Source organism: Athene noctua, chromosome 2 (genome assembly GCF_965140245.1).
Source record: "Athene noctua chromosome 2, bAthNoc1.hap1.1, whole genome shotgun sequence".
Lineage (NCBI taxonomy): Eukaryota > Metazoa > Chordata > Aves > Strigiformes > Strigidae > Athene > Athene noctua.
Window position 1 is genome coordinate 110,717,193 of NC_134038.1, and position 8,894 is coordinate 110,726,086.

Consider the following 8,894-nt stretch of genomic DNA (forward strand, 5'->3'; position numbering starts at 1 on the left):
TATTCACCTGCAAGGTAAGGATGTGCACAGCAGTTATAATGTGCCTTGGAGAAACACGGAGTGTCTCCCAGCTGCTGTGCTGTGTTCTCAGAGCATTCAACACAGACCTCATGTGGGGCAGTGGCTTCCTCGTGTATCAGCACTTGTCACACTGTTCAAGAAGGAAGTTCTGTCAACTATATGCAGTGTAGTTTCAGTGTCATTTGTGTCTTGCAGCACTCTCCTGCTGGGCAGATGAAGGGCTCTGGAGCTGGCCTAAGAATGTCTGCTGCCTTCAGCTGTTGTCAAAGTAGAGGTCAAGCTAAATCAGGACGTTTGGATTATTTTTCAACCTTCCCTCTGGTGGAACTGGGAAGAAGAGGGAGCACTTTGCAATTCCTTAGGGATTGAAAGGAGACTTCCATTTTTTACCAATCTGCTACAATACAAGCTAGGTGTCATACTGAGCAGAGGCATGGGGTTCATAAGTACCTGTAAATAATTAAACAGACTCCCTGTCACCTCTTCTGTTTCTCTAGTGCTATTTCCCTTTAAAGTCTCTTGAGTTCAGCTGATGAACATAACTAGGTTATATTATTAGTCACTGTTTCTTACCTATGTCTAGATTGAAGTTTGCTGCCGCTTTACTTGTGGTCCCAGGAGTCTTTTACCTCTTCCCAGTTACATTAGCTATTCTAAAATTAAAGATTTTACATTTCCCAACAAACAGTGGCATCTCATGTTATAAATGAATATATGGAAGATCATGAAGGAATTTTTTTCCTCATTTTCCTTTCAATTTATCTTCCTCTGTAGTTAGAGGGAGGCAGTGGCAGGGCTACCAGTAGTGGGAGGTGTCTAACACTTTGACTGCCTGGGAAAAATGGGCTAATGTGGATTTGAAAAATCAGAAAATGGAGGGTATTTATAAGGATGATGGCTACCATACATGTGGAGTTTGCCTTACGTGCATCTTATGTTTGTGATGCCTCTGCACTTTAGGAAGGGCTGCCCTATTATGTCTGTTGTACATCAGTAAATAAAGGAGCAGTGTGGTTTAACTGGGAGGCTGCATTCATCTCAAGCAATTTTCCAGCAGTTTTTCTGGCACCCTGTGGGGTAATGACAAGAGTTGCAGTCACTGCTACAAAGGGAAAATTGTTCACTGCCTGTCACAGGTGGTTGATACTGTGTATGAGAGAGAGATTTTTAATGCAAACCTGTATTGCCTATAATTCTATTTCTACTGTTAATCTGCAGGTTTGTGCAGATGTTTTGGGTCATTTCCAATAAGAGTGTAGTCAAAACAAAATAAAAGATACTTTGTGGAGGTGATGGGTACCTACCTGGCCCACAAAGTAGCTTTAGAATTGGCAACTGGGTGATAAGGGTCCCCTGATCTTGACTAGTCACTTAGGGTGCCTGGAATTAGTTTATGGGCAGGGACACAGCCAGACCCTAGGAAATACTAGGCATGACTGTGTCCTAATTCTGGTCCTTTTTCTGGAGCATCAAAGTGCTTTAGGGACACTTTGGATCCAGAAACAGGATGCATTTGGAAGGGTGGGGGGAGGGAGGTAGGTTTGTTATCCTTCTTCAGAGTTCACTAACTTGGCAAGGCTCAGCCTTTTTAATGTGGCCACTGATGGCTGCCTCTAAGGTACCAAATCTGTGGTGGGAACAGCTGCTGAGGAAACTTCTCATGAGGTTGAAGTGGCCTCTCTTACTTCTGAAGTCTCTTGCACCAGGAGGCTGGATTTAGCATCCAGGAGTGGAGTGGGCAAGTTCTAGTTTCTACATTTGAACTGTTGAGACATTTGTAGTAGTGAAAAATACAGGTAACTCTTGGATCAGTAAAGAGGTTCTTGAACACTGCATTACCTACCCGAGAATAATAGCTAGGTTCCAAATTATATTTTCTTTTAAGCGTTTTCTTTCTGGTCTCATATACTATATATGCTTTTAGGCTGTAGATAAGCAAAAGGTTTAAGCAAACTCTTTCAGCTTCCTTGGCTCTTATTTTCCAAGGTAAAAATGAAATGTGGAAAATGTTAGTGTAGAGAATATAAAGAAATGAGCAGAAGAATAGGCCTTGGTAGCACTTGGACATATAGTCTCATTTCATTCCATTTTTGGACTGGGTCAGCATCTACTGCAGTTTTAAGTCCTCATAACTTTGTTCCAAAGAATTGCTAGAAATCTATTTCTGCCTTTTGCTCAAGGGCTGATATGTGGCAATTTATAACAGATTTCTTTCAATACTTTTAATTTGTGCATCCAGTAAGACACTCTAGAAAACCAACTATTGGTGCAACAAATACACAAAGTGAGAGTAGAAATCCTGATGTTTTCTTTGCTGTGTATTCTGATGCTTATTAATTGTGCTTCTTGTTTAATAGCCTGCTTCACTGGCTATGCTATTGCTCTTACTGTGGCTTGCTTGCAGAATGTTTTAGTACATTTATTCATCTAGTCATATGGTATGTCTATAATGCATTAGATGATATTGGCAATTAAAGGATTACAGCTAGGATATAATTATGGCCCTGTGGAATAAAGTTTTCAAATTATTCTGCTGCAGTCTATAATTATACTGTGTGTGCCCCGATGCCAAGGATTAATAGGGGGATTACAAACTGTTTCCTGTAACATGTAGTTCACGGATATGCAGTTTACAATTCACTGGCATTAAGGAGCTAGTGACCTCTCATGGGAAATGTTATTGAAGGATACTGTCCAGTGGAATGTTTTTGTCTTTTGTTATGCTTGTTTCCCTCCATCACCCTGAGTTTATCATGCAGAGGCTAGTCAGGGTAGCTTAGATCTTGAGTAGAAGACCCTTAAATTGGAGTATAAAAGCAGTGAAAACAGACAAGCTTCGGTAGACAGTCTTGCACTGTTAAACTTGCTCCTCTCTTGTCGCTGATGTGAAGGAAGAGCACATCTCAGCTGGATGGATGCTCTGGATTCTCCATCTCTGTGGAATGAAGATGGGCGTCTTCATGAAGTATTGTTGCATGTTACACAAGTAGTAGGATTTAAACATTTGATTTCTGTGTATCTGAAAGTTAGTTATTCTAAGAACCTCTGCAATCAGTGCTTCTCTGAAGAACTGCAGCTGTTGTAATGAAAATAAACCAATGTTGACGCTATTTAAAATGGATGAGAATGTAACTAAGGATCGTCTTTGAAGGAGCAAAACAGTTGAATTCCCAAATGGGAAATTTAGGCTGCTTTTTGACAAATGACAAGTAATAAACTAAATGCCATTTAATTATTTGTGAACTTGGATGACTGTCTTTAAGAGTAGTATCAAACCTTATATTTCCTTTGAAGTGCAACATCTTGCTTCCCGTGTCAGTTCTGCATGGTTGTAGCAATGCTTGTGAACTAAACGTGCTCAAAATTCTTCTCTGGCACTGAGACCCACTTGCATGAAACAGCCTGTTTTTACTGATTTTGCCAGTAAAATGACCACATGTGAACTGCTCTTTTGGGCTGGTCTCTGGACTATGTTAATTCCTGAGCTATGCTCTGCCATTAGTTGGCTCAGTGACAATTGGTTATGGCCAGAAATGATGCAATGGATCATGCTTACAATTTAACAGTATAGTTAATGGCACTCCAGCGCCTGTGAATGTTCGTTGGTGCTGTTTAATTTACCAGCATAAATCGAACCTGTGTATTTTCCGTGTCAGAGTGATGTCATATATTTCAGATAACAGGCCATTTTATTTTCTTAAGTCTCCAGATCTTCGTCATGCTGTTTTTTACATGAATATGACTTATGTTTTAGGAGAATGCTTCTACTATAGTTGCTGAAGAAACGTGAACATTGAGCTGTGAGATAACAATGACAAATAAAACCTATCCAGTTTCTTTTGAAAAAATATCCTAATTTTTAAGCCAGTGTTACGGTTTTTAATGTTAGAATAACATTTAAATGCATAATTTGTAAATAAAAGAGTACGGGTCAACTTGTACTATTAACTTTCGGGGTGGCGGATTTTGTCATTTTTCACAGTTAATGGGTTTTTTTCCTTAGTCTTTTCATTTCGCTATTTTGCATGAGTTACTATCATGTAACCTCAGTAAGGCTGTCATTACAGAGATGTATCTAGCATCTAATTTGTCTTTGAGAATTTTTTCTCCTGATGGGAGCATATGAGAAGGAAAAAGAACCCAGCTTGACTTTTATATTTCTTTGGATGGCTTTGCGGAGCTATAAATTGAACAATTTGTTCTGGAGTATTGCCACAAATAAGGCCTGGCAGCCGGAACTAGCCTGCTATGTGCATTGCATGAACATTAAAGCTCCTAAGTCTTTCTCTTCAAGCAGAAAAGCTGCTTTGAAATTGTAGTCAAAATTATTTTTTCTCCTTTCATGTCTGTGTGATGTTTTCCCTGTTGTCCCCTGCCCCAGTTTCCTTCTGTCTTAGACCTGAAAAGCTTGTGTGGATGTTTTGATGAAATGATTAAATTAACAAAAAAGATTTGCTGTGACAAAATTGTACTTTTCATTGGAAAGTGGAAGACTTTTCGGGCAACTCTTCTAGAAATAGTTTCTTTGCATAGACATTTTTCAGAGCAAGGAATATAATTCCCCATATTTGGCAAGATGCAGTCTTTTGAACCTATTCATTTCCAAATGAGTCAAAGTTAATGAAATTGTAAAGCAGAATTAAATATGCTGCTAGATGCAGTTGCCATTGTAGTTTGCCTAATACAGAATAGCACTGAAAAATAAATTAATATCAGCAGATGACAAGTCATGTAATTTTTTTCAAAGTCAAGCATTGCTTGCTTATTTCGTAGGCCAGGCTGTACGTTCATAGTAAAAACCAAAGAAAGCAAATCTTTCACAGAATAGTGATTTAAATCTACCCTATGAATTAGAGACACTGGGTCATGAGTACTCCAAAGTCTTAATAACTGAAGGTAACACTGAAATTAATTCTCCTTTCCTCTTCTGGGGCTAAATGTAATTGGGCAACAGATCAGTACTATTATCAGTTAAACTGCACACAGTTCTTTCCCAAGGGAAGGTCTGCTTGTTCCAGTCATGATTTGTGCCACAGGCTATTATAGTGGGACTGCAAAAATCTTATAAAAATTGTATTAGAGTAGGATCAGCCACCCATGAACATATTAGGCTTCCAGCTGTGAGCAAATTTGTCCCAGAAGCCCAGGGAGTTTTGTGTGAGGTTCCTAATTTTCTTAAAATCTTTCTTTAATAGTGTCTATTATTAAAGCTATTTCTTCCTTCTGGGTGTGTACAGAGAAACAAGTAACTTGTGATTAAATGCACATTGGGGTCCTGGCCATAGCACGCACTGATTCATGAGCTATTGTGACTTCAGAAGCAAAAAGACAATTATGCTCCAGAGAGCACGCTTTAATTGTTCAACTAGGTACATTAAACTTTTACACTTGAATAATAAATTATAGGGAAGTAGATCTGCCTCTTTGCAGCTACTTTTTATCTGTTCCAGCCACCACCAGAAATCACCAGGCAGATCAGCAGCCCCCTGAGATCAGTCACTGTGGCTGGTGATCACAGGTTGCCTTTTTCAGGATTGCATTTTGGCTTCTGCTGCCTTCAGAGGGATAATTTGGTAGCTTCTTGAAGTAGCTGTCACTTGAAGTGAGATGCCCTGAATTAAGCATTAATAATTTTTTTAAAATGCATTTAAGAAAAGGGCTGACTGGAGTGGAAAAAGTAGCATTGAAAATGGCTTGGTTACTGTTTATTATCATGCAGAAGTGTAAAGGATAATGTTTATTATCATGCAGAAGTGTAATAAGGCACAGCACTCATGAGGTGGAGAATGATCATGACAGGCAAGAGCACACATACAGTGTGGACATCAAAGTAAAAGCCACCTTTTTTTTTTAAACAAAACAGTTTTAAAATAAATTAGAACAATCCCTTTTTCTTGTTCATCCCATTCTGGGCTCTGCTGAAGTTCCCCGTAACATATCCAGGCAGCATCAGCTTTGAGGATGATTTCTGGATTGGCACAACTGGGAGCTGAACTGGAATCAATTAGATCATGGGAAAAGCACTGTCCTTGAGCAGAACTCTGTTAGATTTGACTGTCCCAAAGTGGTACTAGTTCAGTGAACAAGACTTAAGGAAGATTCATGATAGACTGCTTGTCATTTTGTCAGACAGATAAGGTTAGTTCAAAAAAAATTTTTATAAAGCACTTTTTCGTGAAAGGAGTAATTTTGTGTGTGTGTGTAAAATAAAGCAATTCGATCCCCAAACTTAAATTGTTCTTTTCCAAGTGGTGGTCATATAAGTGTTATAAATCAGGTACCACTGTTCAGTTGCACTTGCACTATGATTTGCTCTGTTTGGGGTTTAGCTTTCCTTTGGGACTAAAGGCAAATTCTTCCAGGATTTCTCACCATTTATTTCCCACCTTTTTTTTTGTTTTAGTTTTTTTGAGAATAAGTATTCATTTCATTTGAGACATCTCAAAAGTGTGGTCAAAGTGCTCTTTCATTTTGTGAGCAAAACTCCAATAAACCTAATATTTTGACCAAGATAATGTACTGTCAGAGATGCACTCAGCTTGCTACCAGACCTTCACAGCTATAATTAACAGCAGATATTAATTTTCTTCAATCCAGATGATCTCTGATATTATCATGGGGATGGTGAGCACTAACTAGGAAGGCAAACATATGGCAGCCTAGCATGCCTGGTCAATGCTAGCATCTTTTGCTTTAGATCTTTTTTTTTTTTCTTTTCCTTTTTTCCTTGTCAACCATCCTGTCTTGGTTTTTCAGCTTTCTAGGCAGCTCTGTGAAGGGCAGCACAGTGGAGCTAGATGTGAGCAAATCCACCTGGCAAGGAAGGTAGTATGAAAAACTTGTTAGTTTATAACCATTCCTTCTGAAGGTGTCAGCTTTCATGTAAGGAAAACAATCCTCACGTTTGATGTTGCATGCTGAGAAAATGGGGTTATAATCCTAGGGCAAGGTGCTATTTTTTAGGACAGAATTCATTTGTTCTACTTTATGATTCTCAAAGATACCTAAATCTGAGCTCATCAGTTTTGGCTCCATTTATAATCCAAGGAGAGAACTATGTGCCCATGAGCACAATTCACACAGGTTTAAAATAGGTCAGATGAATGACTCTGTGGCACTGCCGATTTCTTTTCATGAAGAAAGATCTTCACTGATCAAGATATATAGCTGAACTTATGTAAGAAGAGTTTTCTTTCCAGAACCTCAAATCTGTGTCACAAGCTTGGGCTCAAATTCTCTGGTGATATATCTAGTCTCTGACAAGAACAGACGTTTGCAAACCCTTCTTCAGAAACATTGGGTTTTTTCCTGAGTTTGAGACATCAGGGTAAGACTAAAACCTCTGAAAGGCTGAGAAAACCTGTTTACTTCTAGAAGCAAGGAAAGACCCTACATTTCTTAATGACATTTCTGGTAATGTTTTCACATTGTCCTGAATTTGAATCAATTCAGACATCCATTTAGCAATTACCAGCTGATAGTAGCACTAAATTGAGTGTAACGATCATGATCAGATAAACTCTAAGTGTTTATTCTTTCCATGCATCCTTTCTACCTTATTCAATTATGCTTTGTGATGCTGTATTTTAACTGCCTGATGTAATTTGTGTGAGTCTGAATATTACGTATTTTCAAAGGTGCTGGGTTGATGGGCGGTGTCAGAGCTGCAAAGGTTCATTTCACGTTGCTGCTGTTTGTGACAGTGCCTCTTATGTTTAAAGATTTTCTTTTGATATCTCTGAAATCATCTAATGCCTGGTCTGTAGCTGCTCTTGGGTCCATTTTGTTTGTGTTTCATGAGTCTGCTTTTGAAGTTACTTTGCTTCTTATCTTCACTGAGCTATCAACATCTCTTTCTTCTAACAAGCAATCCTGTAATGACTTGCTATATTGTGATTTATCAAGTGCTAGGGACATCAACTGAGGCATTTTTTTATAGCTTTGTAGTTCAATAATAGCGAGTTCGGATTCTGGGATTCTGTCTTACTGTCCTAAAGGCAGCTGTTCGTTCATCAGTGATTGTAATTCCTGTTCCTGGGTCTGTATCTGTTGTCACTGAAGGCAAAGACCGAACTGCTAAATAGTTTTAGGAATTAATTTCATGTCATTTGGGATTGCGTTAACATTCTACAAAACAAGAACTAGAGCTTCTAAGAAAAAACAGACAGAAGAGGAGGGGGAGAGCAATGCATTAAGAGTTTAAACACACACACACACTCTGAAAAAAGATGGGGACTAAAAGCCTGAGCAACGCCATGGAGGGAAGGAGGGCAAGCAGAGCCTGTTTTATGACTGTGTGTTTGCTAAATGGATACTGAGATGGAACGTGCCATAGGGTTGAAGGGGTGCTGTTACCTTGAGCCTGATCTTTTGTTTTCATTTTAGTTTTAATAGGAATTATTAGACCTGAGACAGCCATGCTGTGGCTTTGCTGCATGCGGCCTTTTCAACAGCTGTCTGCTCTTTTTGACATCTCTGATTGACTACGATATTGTTGATGAATATGACTAGTATTGACAGGGCTTTGAATAACAATACCCAGCTCAGGTGTCCTTCTCCTGTTCTTCCACAAAACATGTGATGTGGTGCTGAAGGTCTTGGTAAAAAAAAAAACAACTGTGCTCTGTTGTGTGGCGTCTGTTGTAGTCCGTGTGCCATGTTAGCTGTTGGTATAGCACAAGCAGAGGTAAAGAAGAACTTGAAAGTCCCAAGTACTCCCTTCACGTAAACAAGTAAATTACTAGTGCCAAATTCATTGGCCAATAGTTCAAAAATCACTTTTTGCCAGTCTGAAGGATCACCTGTGGTTAGCTTAGCACTTGCCTTTCAGGGCATTTGGACAACTACAGCTTAGTCATGTTTTCATTGTTGCT